The sequence below is a fragment of the Lissotriton vulgaris genome, chromosome 2_2, assembly GCF_964263255.1.
Source record: "Lissotriton vulgaris chromosome 2_2, aLisVul1.2, whole genome shotgun sequence".
NCBI lineage: Eukaryota > Metazoa > Chordata > Amphibia > Caudata > Salamandridae > Lissotriton > Lissotriton vulgaris.
The window spans coordinates 240,891,069-240,906,776 of NC_141688.1; positions in this window are offsets into that span (position 1 = coordinate 240,891,069).

Here is a 15,708-nt window from a genome sequence, read left to right on the forward strand (position 1 = left end):
TGATTTAAATATCGTTTTTGGATAAGGGTGATTGCAATATTTCAACAAGTTAATTGAAATTTTCTTGCAAGATTAGGGAGAGTGGATGCCTAGAAAGATGTTTTTTACAAATTCGTTATAGGTTCTAGAGAGTGGAGTCCTGAAAAAAAAATTATTAGTTTCATGAAAAATGTGAGTGTGTTACTGCAAAAAAGTTGATTTAAATTTAGTTTCAGGATAGGCGTGAATGCATCATTTCAACAAGTTAATTAAAATTTTCTTGCACGATTAGGGAGAGTGGATGCATAGAAAGATGTTTTTTTTATATTTGTTTTAGGTTCCAGAGAGTTGATTCCTGAAAAAAATGTCTTTGTTTTATGAAAAATGTGAGTGTGTTACTGCTAAAAAGTTTATTTAAATTTAGCTTCAGGATAGGCATGATTGCATTATTTCAACTAGTTAATTGAAATTTTCTTGCACGATTAGGGAGAGTGGATGCATAGAAAGATGTTTTTTTTATATTTGTTTTAGGTTCCAGAGAGTTGATTCCTGAAAAAATGTGTTTGTTTTATGAAAAATGTGAGTGTGTTACTGCTAAAAAGTTGATTTAAATTTCGTTTTTGAATAAGGGTGATTGCAATATTTCAACAAGTCAATTGAAATTTTCTTGCACGATTAGGGACAGTGGATGCCTAGAAAGATGTTTTTTTAAAATTAGTTTTAGGTTTCAGAGAGTAGATTCCTGAAAAAAATGTGTTTGTTTTATGAAAAATGTGAGTGGGTTACTGCTAAAAAGTTGATTTAACTTTCGTTTTTGGATAAGGGTGATTGCAATATTTCAACAAGTCAATTGAAATTTTCTTGCACGATTAGGGACAGTGGATGCCTAGAAAGATGTTTTTTTTAATTAGTTTTAGGTTCCAGAGAGTGGATTCCTGAAAAAATTATTGTTTGTTTTATGAAAAATGTGAGTGTGTTACTGCAAAAAATTTGATTTTAATTTAGTTTCAGGATAGGCGTGAATGCATCATTTCAACAAGTCAATTGAAATTTTCTTGCACGATTAGGGACAGTGGATGCCTAGAAAGATGTTTTTTTAAAATTAGTTTTAGGTTTCAGAGAATAGATTCCTGAAAAAACATGTGTTTGTTTTGTGAAAAATGTGAGTGTGTTACTGCTAAAAAGTTGATTTAAATTTCGTTTTTGGATAAGGGTGATTGCAATATTTCAACAAGTCAATTGAAATTTTCTTGCACGATTAGGGACAGTGGATGCCTAGAAAGATGTTTTTTACAAATTCGTTATAGGTTCCAGAGAGTGGATTCCTGGAAAAAAAAATTATTTGTTTCATGAAAAATGTGAGTGTGTTACTGCAAAAAATTTGATTTTAATTTAGTTTCAGGATAGGTGTGAATGCATCATTTCAACAAATTAATTGAAATTTTCTTGCACGATTAGGGAGAGTGGATGCATAGAAAGATATTTTTTTATATTTGTTTTAGGTTCCAGAGAGTTGATTCCTGAAAAAAATGTGTTTGTTTTATGAAAAATGTGAGTGTGTTACTGCTAAAAAGTTTATTTAAATTTAGCTTCAGGATAGGCGTGATTGCATTATTTCAACTAGTTAATTGAAATTTTGTTGCACGATTAGGGACAGTGGATGCCTAGAAAGATGTTTTTTTTAATTAGTTTTAGGTTTCAGAGAGTAGATTCCTGAAAAAAATGTGTTTGTTTCATGAAATATGTGAGTGTGTTACTGCTAAAAAGTTGATTTAAATTTCGTTTTTGGATAAGGGTGATTGCAATATTTCAACAAGTCAATTGAAATTTTCTTGCAAGATTAGGGACAGTGGATGCCTAGAAAGATGTTTTTTTTAATTAGTTTTAGGTTTCAGAGAGTAGATTCCTGAAAAAAATGTGTTTGTTTTATGAAAAATGTGAGTGTGTTACTGCAAAAAAGTTGATTTAAATATCGTTTTTGGATAAGGGTGATTGCAATATTTCAACAAGTTAATTGAAATTTTCTTGCAAGATTAGGGAGAGTGGATGCCTAGAAAGATGTTTTTTACAAATTCGTTATAGGTTCCAGAGAGTGGATTCCTGAAAATAAATTATTTGTTTCATGAAAAATGTGAGTGTGTTACTGCAAACAAGTTGATTTAAATTTAGTTTCAGGATAGGCGTGAATGCATCATTTCAACAAGTTAATTGAAATTTTCTTGCACGATTAGGGAGAGTGGATGCATAGAAAGATGTTTTTTTTATATTTGTTTTAGGTTCCAGAGAGTTGATTCCTGAAAAAAATGTCTTTGTTTTATGAAAAATGTGAGTGTGTTACTGCTAAAAAGTTTATTTAAATTTAGCTTCAGGATAGGCATGATTGCATTATTTCAACTAGTTAATTGAAATTTTCTTGCACGATTAGGGAGAGTGGATGCATAGAAAGATGTTTTTTTTATATTTGTTTTAGGTTCCAGAGAGTTGATTCCTGAAAAAATGTGTTTGTTTTATGAAAAATGTGAGTGTGTTACTGCTAAAAAGTTGATTTAAATTTCGTTTTTGGATAAGGGTGATTGCAATATTTCAACAAGTCAAGTGAAATTTTCCCGCACGATTAGGGACAGTGGATGCCTAGAAAGATGTTTTTTTTTTAATTAGTTTTAGGTTCCAGGGGGTGGATTCCTGAAAAAATTATTGTTTGTTTTATGAAAAATGTGAGTGTGTTACTGCAAACAAGTTGATTTTAATTTAGTTTCAGGATAGGCGTGAATGAATCATTTCAACAAGTCAATTGAAATTTTCTTGCACGATTAGGGAGAGTGGATGCATAGAAAGATATTTTTTTATATTTGTTTTAGGTTCCAGAGAGTTGATTCCTGAAAAAAATGTGTTTGTTTTATGAAAAATGTGAGTGTGTTACTGCTAAAAAGTTTATTTAAATTTAGCTTCAGGATAGGCGTGATTGCATTATTTCAACTAGTTAATTGAAATTTTCTTGCACGATTAGGGAGAGTGGATACATAGAAATATGTTTTTTTAATATTTGTTTTAGGTTCCAGAGAGTTGATTCCTGAAAAAAATGTGTTTGTTTCATGAAATATGTGAGTGTGTTACTGCTAAAAAGTTGATTTAAATTTTGTTTTTGGATAAGGGTGATTGCAATATTTCAACAAGTTAATTGAAATTTTCTTGCAAGATTAGGGAGAGTGGATGCCTAGAAAGATGTTTTTTTTAAATTAGTTTTAGGTTCCAGAGAGTTGATTCCTGAAAAAAATGTGTTTGTTTCATGAAAAATGTGAGTGTGTTACTGCTAAAAAGTTGATTTAAATTTCGTTTTTGGATAAGGGTGATTGCAATATTTCAACAAGTCAATTGAAATTTTCTTGCAAGATTAGGGACAGTGGATGCCTAGAAAGATGTTTTTTTTAATTAGTTTTAGGTTTCAGAGAGTAGATTACTGAAAAAAAAGTGTTTGTTTTATGAAAAATGTGAGTGTGTTACTGCAAAAAAGTTGATTTAAATATCGTTTTTGGATAAGGGTGATTGCAATATTTCAACAAGTTAATTGAAATTTTCTTGCAAGATTAGGGAGAGTGGATGCCTAGAAAGATGTTTTTTACAAATTCGTTATAGGTTCTAGAGAGTGGAGTCCTGAAAAAAAAATTATTTGTTTCATGAAAAATGTGAGTGTGTTACTGCAAAAAAGTTGATTTAAATTTAGTTTCAGGATAGGCGTGAATGCATCATTTCAACAAGTTAATTAAAATTTTCTTGCACGATTAGGGAGAGTGGATGCATAGAAAAATGTTTTTTTTATATTTGTTTTAGGTTCCAGAGAGTTGATTCCTGAAAAAAATGTCTTTGTTTTATGAAAAATGTGAGTGTGTTACTGCTAAAAAGTTTATTTAAATGTAGCTTCAGGATAGGCATGATTGCATTATTTCAACTAGTTAATTGAAATTTTCTTGCACGATTAGGGAGAGTGGATGCATAGAAAGATGTTTTTTTTATATTTGTTTTAGGTTCCAGAGAGTTGATTCCTGAAAAAATGTGTTTGTTTTATGAAAAATGTGAGTGTGTTACTGCTAAAAAGTTGATTTAAATTTCGTTTTTGGATAAGGGTGATTGCAATATTTCAACAAGTCAATTGAAATTTTCTTGCACGATTAGGGACAGTGGATGCCTAGAAAGATGTTTTTTTAAAATTAGTTTCAGGTTTCAGGGAGTAGATTCCTGAAAAAATGTGTTTGTTTTATGAAAAATGTGAGTGTTTTACTGCTAAAAAGTTGATTTAAATTTCGTTTTTGGATAGGGGTGATTGCAATATTTCAACAAGTTAATTGAATTTTTCTTGCAAGATTAGGGAGAGTGGATGCCTAGAAAGATGTTTTTTTTAAATTAGTTTTAGGTTCCAGAGAGTTGATTCCTGAAAAAAATGTGTTTGTTTCATGAAAAATGTGAGTGTGTTACTGCTAAAAAGTTGATTTAAATTTCGTTTTTGGATAAGGGTGATTGCAATATTTCAACAAGTCAATTGAAATTTTCTTGCAAGATTAGGGACAGTGGATGCCTAGAAAGATGTTTTTTTTAATTAGTTTTAGGTTTCAGAGAGTAGATTACTGAAAAAAAAGTGTTTGTTTTATGAAAAATGTGAGTGTGTTACTGCAAAAAAGTTGATTTAAATATCGTTTTTGGATAAGGGTGATTGCAATATTTCAACAAGTTAATTGAAATTTTCTTGCAAGATTAGGGAGAGTGGATGCCTAGAAAGATGTTTTTTACAAATTCGTTATAGGTTCTAGAGAGTGGAGTCCTGAAAAAAAATTATTTGTTTCATGAAAAATGTGAGTGTGTTACTGCAAAAAAGTTGATTTAAATTTAGTTTCAGGATAGGCGTGAATGCATCATTTCAACAAGTTAATTAAAATTTTCTTGCACGATTAGGGAGAGTGGATGCATAGAAAAATGTTTTTTTTATATTTGTTTTAGGTTCCAGAGAGTTGATTCCTGAAAAAAATGTCTTTGTTTTATGAAAAATGTGAGTGTGTTACTGCTAAAAAGTTTATTTAAATGTAGCTTCAGGATAGGCATGATTGCATTATTTCAACTAGTTAATTGAAATTTTCTTGCACGATTAGGGAGAGTGGATGCATAGAAAGATGTTTTTTTTATATTTGTTTTAGGTTCCAGAGAGTTGATTCCTGAAAAAATGTGTTTGTTTTATGAAAAATGTGAGTGTGTTACTGCTAAAAAGTTGATTTAAATTTCGTTTTTGGATAAGGGTGATTGCAATATTTCAACAAGTCAATTGAAATTTTCTTGCACGATTAGGGACAGTGGATGCCTAGAAAGATGTTTTTTTAAAATTAGTTTCAGGTTTCAGGGAGTAGATTCCTGAAAAAATGTGTTTGTTTTATGAAAAATGTGAGTGTTTTACTGCTAAAAAGTTGATTTAAATTTCGTTTTTGGATAGGGGTGATTGCAATATTTCAACAAGTTAATTGAAATTTTCTTGCAAGATTAGGGAGAGTGGATGCCTAGAAAGATGTTTTTTTTAAATTAGTTTTAGGTTCCAGAGAGTTGATTCCTGAAAAAAATGTGTTTGTTTCATGAAAAATGTGAGTGTGTTACTGCTAAAAAGTTGATTTAAATTTCGTTTTTGGATAAGGGTGATTGCAATATTTCAACAAGTCAATTGAAATTTTCTTGCAAGATTAGGGACAGTGGATGCCTAGAAAGATGTTTTTTTTAATTAGTTTTAGGTTTCAGAGAGTAGATTACTGAAAAAAAAGTGTTTGTTTTATGAAAAATGTGAGTGTGTTACTGCAAAAAAGTTGATTTAAATATCGTTTTTGGATAAGGGTGATTGCAATATTTCAACAAGTTAATTGAAATTTTCTTGCAAGATTAGGGAGAGTGGATGCCTAGAAAGATGTTTTTTACAAATTCGTTATAGGTTCTAGAGAGTGGAGTCCTGAAAAAAAAATTATTTGTTTCATGAAAAATGTGAGTGTGTTACTGCTAAAAAGTTTATTTAAATGTAGCTTCAGGATAGGCATGATTGCATTATTTCAACTAGTTAATTGAAATTTTCTTGCACGATTAGGGAGACTGGATGCATAGAAAGATGTTTTTTTTATATTTGTTTTAGGTTCCAGAGAGTTGATTCCTGAAAAAATGTGTTTGTTTTATGAAAAATGTGAGTGTGTTACTGCTAAAAAGTTGATTTAAATTTCGTTTTTGGATAAGGGTGATTGCAATATTTCAACAAGTCAATTGAAATTTTCTTGCACGATTAGGGACAGTGGATGCCTAGAAAGATGTTTTTTTAAAATTAGTTTTAGGTTTCAGAGAGTAGATTCCTGAAAAAAATGTGTTTGTTTTATGAAAAATGTGAGTGGGTTACTGCTAAAAAGTTGATTTAAATTTCGTTTTTGGATAAGGATGATTGCAATATTTCAACAAGTCAATTGAAATTTTCTTGCACGATTAGGGACAGTGGATGCCTAGAAAGATGTTTTTTTTAATTAGTTTTAGGTTCCAGAGAGTGGATTCCTGAAAAAATTATTGTTTGTTTTATGAAAAATGTGAGTGTGTTACTGCAAAAAATTTGATTTTAATTTAGTTTCAGGATAGGCGTGAATGCATCATTTCAACAAGTCAATTGAAATTTTCTTGCACGATTAGGGACAGTGGATGCCTAGAAAGATGTTTTTTTAAAATTAGTTTTAGGTTTCAGAGAATAGATTCCTGAAAAAACATGTGTTTGTTTTGTGAAAAATGTGAGTGTGTTACTGATAAAAAATTGATTTAAATTTCGTTTTTGGATAAGGGTGATTGCAATATTTCAACAAGTCAATTGAAATTTTCTTGCACGATTAGGGACAGTGGATGCCTAGAAAGATGTTTTTTACAAATTCGTTATAGGTTCCAGAGAGTGGATTCCTGGAAAAAAAAATTATTTGTTTCATGAAAAATGTGAGTGTGTTACTGCAAAAAAGTTGATTTAAATTTAGTTTCAGGATAGGTGTGAATGCATCATTTCAACAAGTTAATTGAAATTTTCTTGCACGATTAGGGAGAGTGGATGCATAGAAAGATATTTTTTTATATTTGTTTTAGGTTCCAGAGAGTTGATTCCTGAAAAAAATGTGTTTGTTTTATGAAAAATGTGAGTGTGTTACTGCTAAAAAAGTTTATTTAAATTTAGCTTCAGGATAGGCGTGATTGCATTATTTCAACTAGTTAATTGAAATTTTGTTGCACGATTAGGGAGAGTGGATACATAGAAATATGTTTTTTTTTATATTTGTTTTAGGTTCCAGAGAGTTGATTCCTGAAAAAAATGTGTTTGTTTCATGAAATATGTGAGTGTGTTACTGCTAAAAAGTTGATTTAAATTTCGTTTTTGGATAAGGGTGATTGCAATATTTCAACAAGTCAATTGAAATTTTCTTGCAAGATTAGGGACAGTGGATGCCTAGAAAGATGTTTTTTTTAATTAGTTTTAGGTTTCAGAGAGTAGATTCCTGAAAAAAATGTGTTTGTTTTATGAAAAATGTGAGTGTGTTACTGCAAAAAAGTTGATTTAAATATCGTTTTTGGATAAGGGTGATTCCAATATTTCAACAAGTTAATTGAAATTTTCTTGCAAGATCAGGGAGAGTGGATGCCTAGAAAGATGTTTTTTACAAATTCGTTATAGGTTCCAGAGAGTGGATTCCTGATAATAAATTATTTGTTTCATGAAAAATGTGAGTGTGTTACTGCAAACAAGTTGATTTAAATTTAGTTTCAGGATAGGCGTGAATGCATCATTTCAACAAGTTAATTGAAATTTTCTTGCACGATTAGGGAGAGTGGATGCATAGAAAGATTTTTTTTTATATTTGTTTTAGGTTCCAGAGAGTTGATTCCTGAAAAAAATGTCTTTGTTTTATGAAAAATGTGAGTGTGTTACTGCTAAAAAGTTTATTTAAATTTAGCTTCAGGATAGGCATGATTGCATTATTTCAACTAGTTAATTGAAATTTTCTTGCACGATTAGGGAGAGTGGATGCATAGAAAGATGTTTTTTTTATATTTGTTTTAGGTTCCAGAGAGTTGATTCCTGAAAAAATGTGTTTGTTTTATGAAAAATGTGAGTGTGTTACAGCTAAAAAGTTGATTTAAATTTCGTTTTTGGATAAGGGTGATTGCAATATTTCAACAAGTCAAGTGAAATTTTCTCGCACGATTAGGGACAGTGGATGCCTAGAAAGATGTTTTTTTTAAATTAGTTTTAGGTTCCAGAGAGTGGATTCCTGAAAAAATTATTGTTTGTTTTATGAAAAATGTGAGTGTGTTACTGCAAACAAGTTGATTTTAATTTAGTTTCAGGATAGGCGTGAATGAATCATTTCAACAAGTCAATTGAAATTTTCTTGCACGATTAGGGACAGTGGATGCATAGAAAGATGTTTTTTTATATTTGTTTTAGGTTCCAGAGAGTTGATTCCTGAAAAAAATGTGTTTGTTTTATGAAAAATGTGAGTGTGTTACTGCTAAAAAGTTTATTTAAATTTAGCTTCAGGATAGGCATGATTGCATTATTTCAACTAGTTAATTGAAATTTTCTTGCACGATTAGGGAGAGTGGATGCATAGAAAGATATTTCTTTTATATTTGTTTTAGGTTCCAGAGAGTTGATTCCTGAAAAAATGTGTTTGTTTTATGAAAAATGTGAGTGTGTTACTGCTAAAAAGTTTATTTAAATTTAGCTTCAGGATAGGCGTGATTGCATTATTTCAACTAGTTAATTGAAATTTTCTTGCTCGATTAGGGAGAGTGGATACATAGAAATATTTTTTTTTATATTTGTTTTAGGTTCTAGAGAGTTGATTCCTGAAAAAAATGTCTTTGTTTTATGAAAAATGTGAGTGTGTTACTGCTTAAAAGTTTATTTAAATTTAGCTTCAGGATAGGCATGATTGCATTATTTCAACTAGTTAATTGAAATTTTCTTGCACGATTAGGGACAGTGGATGCCTAGAAAGATGTTTTTTTAAAATTAGTTTCAGGTTTCAGGGAGTAGATTCCTGAAAAAAATGTGTTTGTTTTATGAAAAATGTGAGTGTTTTACTGCTAAAAAGTTGATTTAAATTTCGTTTTTGGATAAGGGTGATTGCAATATTTCAACAAGTCAATTGAAATTTTCTTGCAAGATTAGGGACAGTGGATGCCTAGAAAGATGTTTTTTTTAATTAGTTTTAGGTTTCAGAGAGTAGATTCCTGAAAAAAATGTGTTTGTTTTATGAAAAATGTGAGTGTGTTACTGCAAAAAAGTTGATTTAAATATCGTTTTTGGATAAGGGTGATTGCAATATTTCAACAAGTTAATTGAAATTTTCTTGCAAGATTAGGGAGAGTGGGTGCCTAGAAAGATGTTTTTTACAAATTCGTTATAGGTTCTAGAGAGTGGAGTCCTGAAAAAAAAATTATTAGTTTCATGAAAAATGTGAGTGTGTTGCTGCAAAAAAGTTGATTTACATTTAGTTTCAGGATAGGCGTGAATGCATCATTTCAACAAGTTAATTAAAATTTTCTTGCACGATTAGGGAGAGTGGATGCATAGAAAGATGTTTTTTTTTATATTTGTTTTAGGTTTCAGAGAGTTGATTCCTGAAAAAAATGTCTTTGTATTATGAAAAATGTGAGTGTGTTACTGCTAAAAAGTTTATTTAAATTTAGCTTCAGGATAGGCATGATTGCATTATTTCAACTAGTTAATTGAAATTTTCTTGCACGATTAGGGAGAGTGGATGCATAGAAAGATATTTCTTTTATATTTGTTTTAGGTTCCAGAGAGTTGATTCCTGAAAAAATGTGTTTGTTTTATGAAAAATGTGAGTGTGTTACTGCTAAAAAGTTTATTTAAATTTAGCTTCAGGATAGGCGTGATTGCATTATTTCAACTAGTTAATTGAAATTTTCTTGCTCGATTAGGGAGAGTGGATACATAGAAATATTTTTTTTTATATTTGTTTTAGGTTCTAGAGAGTTGATTCCTGAAAAAAATGTCTTTGTTTTATGAAAAATGTGAGTGTGTTACTGCTTAAAAGTTTATTTAAATTTAGCTTCAGGATAGGCATGATTGCATTATTTCAACTAGTTAATTGAAATTTTCTTGCACGATTAGGGACAGTGGATGCCTAGAAAGATGTTTTTTTAAAATTAGTTTCAGGTTTCAGGGAGTAGATTCCTGAAAAAAATGTGTTTGTTTTATGAAAAATGTGAGTGTTTTACTGCTAAAAAGTTGATTTAAATTACGTTTTTGGATAAGGGTGATTGCAATATTTCAACAAGTTAATTGAAATTTTCTTGCAAGATTAGGGAGAGTGGATGCCTAGAAAGATGTTTTTTTAAAATTAGTTTTAGGTTCCAGAGAGTTGATTCCTGAAAAAAATGTGTTTGTTTCATGAAAAATGTGAGTGTGTTACTGCTAAAAAGTTGATTTAAATTTCGTTTTTGGATAAGGGTGATTGCAATATTTCAACAAGTCAATTGAAATTTTCTTGCAAGATTAGGGACAGTGGATGCCTAGAAAGATGTTTTTTTTAATTAGTTTTAGGTTTCAGAGAGTAGATTCCTGAAAAAAATGTGTTTGTTTTATGAAAAATGTGAGTGTGTTACTGCAAAAAAGTTGATTTAAATATCGTTTTTGGATAAGGGTGATTGCAATATTTCAACAAGTTAATTGAAATTTTCTTGCAAGATTAGGGAGAGTGGGTGCCTAGAAAGATGTTTTTTACAAATTCGTTATAGGTTCTAGAGAGTGGAGTCCTGAAAAAAAAATTATTAGTTTCATGAAAAATGTGAGTGTGTTGCTGCAAAAAAGTTGATTTACATTTAGTTTCAGGATAGGCGTGAATGCATCATTTCAACAAGTTAATTAAAATTTTCTTGCACGATTAGGGAGAGTGGATGCATAGAAAGATGTTTTTTTTTATATTTGTTTTAGGTTTCAGAGAGTTGATTCCTGAAAAAAATGTCTTTGTATTATGAAAAATGTGAGTGTGTTACTGCTAAAAAGTTTATTTAAATTTAGCTTCAGGATAGGCATGATTGCATTATTTCAACTAGTTAATTGAAATTTTCTTGCACGATTAGGGAGAGTGGATGCATAGAAAGATATTTCTTTTATATTTGTTTTTGGTTCCAGAGAGTTGATTCCTGAAAAAAATGTGTTTGTTTTATGAAAAATGTGAGTGTGTTACTGCTAAAAAGTTTATTTAAATTTAGCTTCAGGATAGGCGTGATTGCATTATTTCAACTAGTTAATTGAAATTTTCTTGCATGATTAGGGAGAGTGGATACATAGAAATATTTTTTTTTTATATTTGTTTTAGGTTCCAGAGAGTTGATTCCTGAAAAAAATGTCTTTGTTTTATGAAAAATGTGAGTGTGTTACTGCTTAAAAGTTTATTTAAATTTAGCTTCAGGATTGGCATGATTGGATTATTTCAACTAGTTAATTGAAATTTTCTTGCACGATTAGGGACAGTGGATGCCTAGAAAGATGTTTTTTTAAAATTAGTTTCAGGTTTCAGGGAGTAGATTCCTGAAAAAAATGTGTTTGTTTTATGAAAAATGTGAGTGTTTTACTGCTAAAAAGTTGATTTAAATTACGTTTTTGGATAAGGGTGATTGCAATATTTCAACAAGTTAATTGAAATTTTCTTGCAAGATTAGGGAGAGTGGATGCCTAGAAAGATGTTTTTTTAAAATTAGTTTTAGGTTCCAGAGAGTTGATTCCTGAAAAAAATGTGTTTGTTTCATGAAAAAAGTGAGTGTGTTACTGCTAAAAAGTTGATTTAAATTTCGTTTTTGGATAAGGGTGATTGCAATATTTCAACAAGTCAATTGAAATTTTCTTGCAAGATTAGGGACAGTGGATGCCTAGAAAGATGTTTTTTTTTAATTAGTTTTAGGTTTCAGAGAGTAGATTCCTGAAAAAAATGTGTTTGTTTTATGAAAAATGTGAGTGTGTTACTGCAAAAAAGTTGATTTAAATATCGTTTTTGGATAAGGGTGATTGCAATATTTCAACAAGTTAATTGAAATTTTCTTGCAAGATTAGGGAGAGTGGATGCCTAGAAAGATGTTTTTTACAAATTCGTTATAGGTTCTAGAGAGTGGAGTCCTGAAAAAAAAATTATTAGTTTCATGAAAAATGTGAGTGTGTTACTGCAAAAAAGTTGATTTAAATTTAGTTTCAGGATAGGCGTGAATGCATCATTTCAACAAGTTAATTAAAATTTTCTTGCACGATTAGGGAGAGTGGATGCATAGAAAGATGTTTTTTTTATATTTGTTTTAGGTTCCAGAGAGTTGATTCCTGAAAAAAATGTCTTTGTTTTATGAAAAATGTGAGTGTGTTACTGCTAAAAAGTTTATTTAAATTTAGCTTCAGGATAGGCATGATTGCATTATTTCAACTAGTTAATTGAAATTTTCTTGCACGATTAGGGAGAGTGGATGCATAGAAAGATGTTTTTTTTATATTTGTTTTAGGTTCCAGAGAGTTGATTCCTGAAAAAATGTGTTTGTTTTATGAAAAATGTGAGTGTGTTACTGCTAAAAAGTTGATTTAAATTTCGTTTTTGAATAAGGGTGATTGCAATATTTCAACAAGTCAATTGAAATTTTCTTGCACGATTAGGGACAGTGGATGCCTAGAAAGATGTTTTTTTAAAATTAGTTTTAGGTTTCAGAGAGTAGATTCCTGAAAAAAATGTGTTTGTTTTATGAAAAATGTGAGTGGGTTACTGCTAAAAAGTTGATTTAACTTTCGTTTTTGGATAAGGGTGATTGCAATATTTCAACACGTCAATTGAAATTTTCTTGCACGATTAGGGACAGTGGATGCCTAGAAAGATGTTTTTTTTAATTAGTTTTAGGTTCCAGAGAGTGGATTCCTGAAAAAATTATTGTTTGTTTTATGAAAAATGTGAGTGTGTTACTGCAAAAAATTTGATTTTAATTTAGTTTCAGGATAGGCGTGAATGCATCATTTCAACAAGTCAATTGAAATTTTCTTGCACGATTAGGGACAGTGGATGCCTAGAAAGATGTTTTTTTAAAATTAGTTTTAGGTTTCAGAGAATAGATTCCTGAAAAAACATGTGTTTGTTTTGTGAAAAATGTGAGTGTGTTACTGCTAAAAAGTTGATTTAAATTTCGTTTTTGGATAAGGGTGATTGCAATATTTCAACAAGTCAATTGAAATTTTCTTGCACGATTAGGGACAGTGGATGCCTAGAAAGATGTTTTTTACAAATTCGTTATAGGTTCCAGAGAGTGGATTCCTGGAAAAAAAAATTATTTGTTTCATGAAAAATGTGAGTGTGTTACTGCAAAAAATTTGATTTTAATTTAGTTTCAGGATAGGTGTGAATGCATCATTTCAACAAATTAATTGAAATTTTCTTGCACGATTAGGGAGAGTGGATGCATAGAAAGATATTTTTTTATATTTGTTTTAGGTTCCAGAGAGTTGATTCCTGAAAAAAATGTGTTTGTTTTATGAAAAATGTGAGTGTGTTACTGCTAAAAAGTTTATTTAAATTTAGCTTCAGGATAGGCGTGATTGCATTATTTCAACTAGTTAATTGAAATTTTGTTGCACGATTAGGGAGAGTGGATACATAGAAATGTGTTTTTTTTATATTTGTTTTAGGTTCCAGAGAGTTGATTCCTGAAAAAAATGTGTTTGTTTCATGAAATATGTGAGTGTGTTACTGCTAAAAAGTTGAATTAAATTTCGTTTTTGGATAAGGGTGATTGCAATATTTCAACAAGTCAATTGAAATTTTCTTGCAAGATTAGGGACAGTGGATGCCTAGAAAGATGTTTTTTTTAATTAGTTTTAGGTTTCAGAGAGTAGATTCCTGAAAAAAATGTGTTTGTTTTATGAAAAATGTGAGTGTGTTACTGCAAAAAAGTTGATTTAAATATCGTTTTTGGATAAGGGTGATTGCAATATTTCAACAAGTTAATTGAAATTTTCTTGCAAGATTAGGGAGAGTGGATGCCTAGAAAGATGTTTTTTACAAATTCGTTATAGGTTCCAGAGAGTGGATTCCTGAAAATAAATTATTTGTTTCATGAAAAATGTGAGTGTGTTACTGCAAACAAGTTGATTTAAATTTAGTTTCAGGATAGGCGTGAATGCATCATTTCAACAAGTTAATTGAAATTTTCTTGCACGATTAGGGAGAGTGGATGCATAGAAAGATGTTTTTTTTATATTTGTTTTAGGTTCCAGAGAGTTGATTCCTGAAAAAAATGTCTTTGTTTTATGAAAAATGTGAGTGTGTTACTGCTAAAAAGTTTATTTAAATTTAGCTTCAGGATAGGCATGATTGCATTATTTCAACTAGTTAATTGAAATTTTCTTGCACGATTAGGGAGAGTGGATGCATAGAAAGATGTTTTTTTTATATTTGTTTTAGGTTCCAGAGAGTTGATTCCTGAAAAAATGTGTTTGTTTTATGAAAAATGTGAGTGTGTTACTGCTAAAAAGTTGATTTAAATTTCGTTTTTGGATAAGGGTGATTGCAATATTTCAACAAGTCAAGTGAAATTTTCCCGCACGATTAGGGACAGTGGATGCCTAGAAAGATGTTTTTTTTTTAATTAGTTTTAGGTTCCAGGGGGTGGATTCCTGAAAAAATTATTGTTTGTTTTATGAAAAATGTGAGTGTGTTACTGCAAACAAGTTGATTTTAATTTAGTTTCAGGATAGGCGTGAATGAATCATTTCAACAAGTCAATTGAAATTTTCTTGCACGATTAGGGAGAGTGGATGCATAGAAAGATATTTTTTTATATTTGTTTTAGGTTCCAGAGAGTTGATTCCTGAAAAAAATGTGTTTGTTTTATGAAAAATGTGAGTGTGTTACTGCTAAAAAGTTTATTTAAATTTAGCTTCAGGATAGGCGTGATTGCATTATTTCAACTAGTTAATTGAAATTTTCTTGCACGATTAGGGAGAGTGGATACATAGAAATATGTTTTTTTAATATTTGTTTTAGGTTCCAGAGAGTTGATTCCTGAAAAAAATGTGTTTGTTTCATGAAATATGTGAGTGTGTTACTGCTAAAAAGTTGATTTAAATTTTGTTTTTGGATAAGGGTGATTGCAATATTTCAAAAAGTTAATTGAAATTTTCTTGCAAGATTAGGGAGAGTGGATGCCTAGAAAGATGTTTTTTTTAAATTAGTTTTAGGTTCCAGAGAGTTGATTCCTGAAAAAAATGTGTTTGTTTCATGAAAAATGTGAGTGTGTTACTGCTAAAAAGTTGATTTAAATTTCGTTTTTGGATAAGGGTGATTGCAATATTTCAACAAGTCAATTGAAATTTTCTTGCAAGATTAGGGACAGTGGATGCCTAGAAAGATGTTTTTTTTAATTAGTTTTAGGTTTCAGAGAGTAGATTACTGAAAAAAAAGTGTTTGTTTTATGAAAAATGTGAGTGTGTTACTGCAAAAAAGTTGATTTAAATATCGTTTTTGGATAAGGGTGATTGCAATATTTCAACAAGTTAATTGAAATTTTCTTGCAAGATTAGGGAGAGTGGATGCCTAGAAAGATGTTTTTTACAAATTCGTTATAGGTTCTAGAGAGTGGAGTCCTGAAAAAAAAATTATTTGTTTCATGAAAAATGTGAGTGTGTTACTGCAAAAAAGT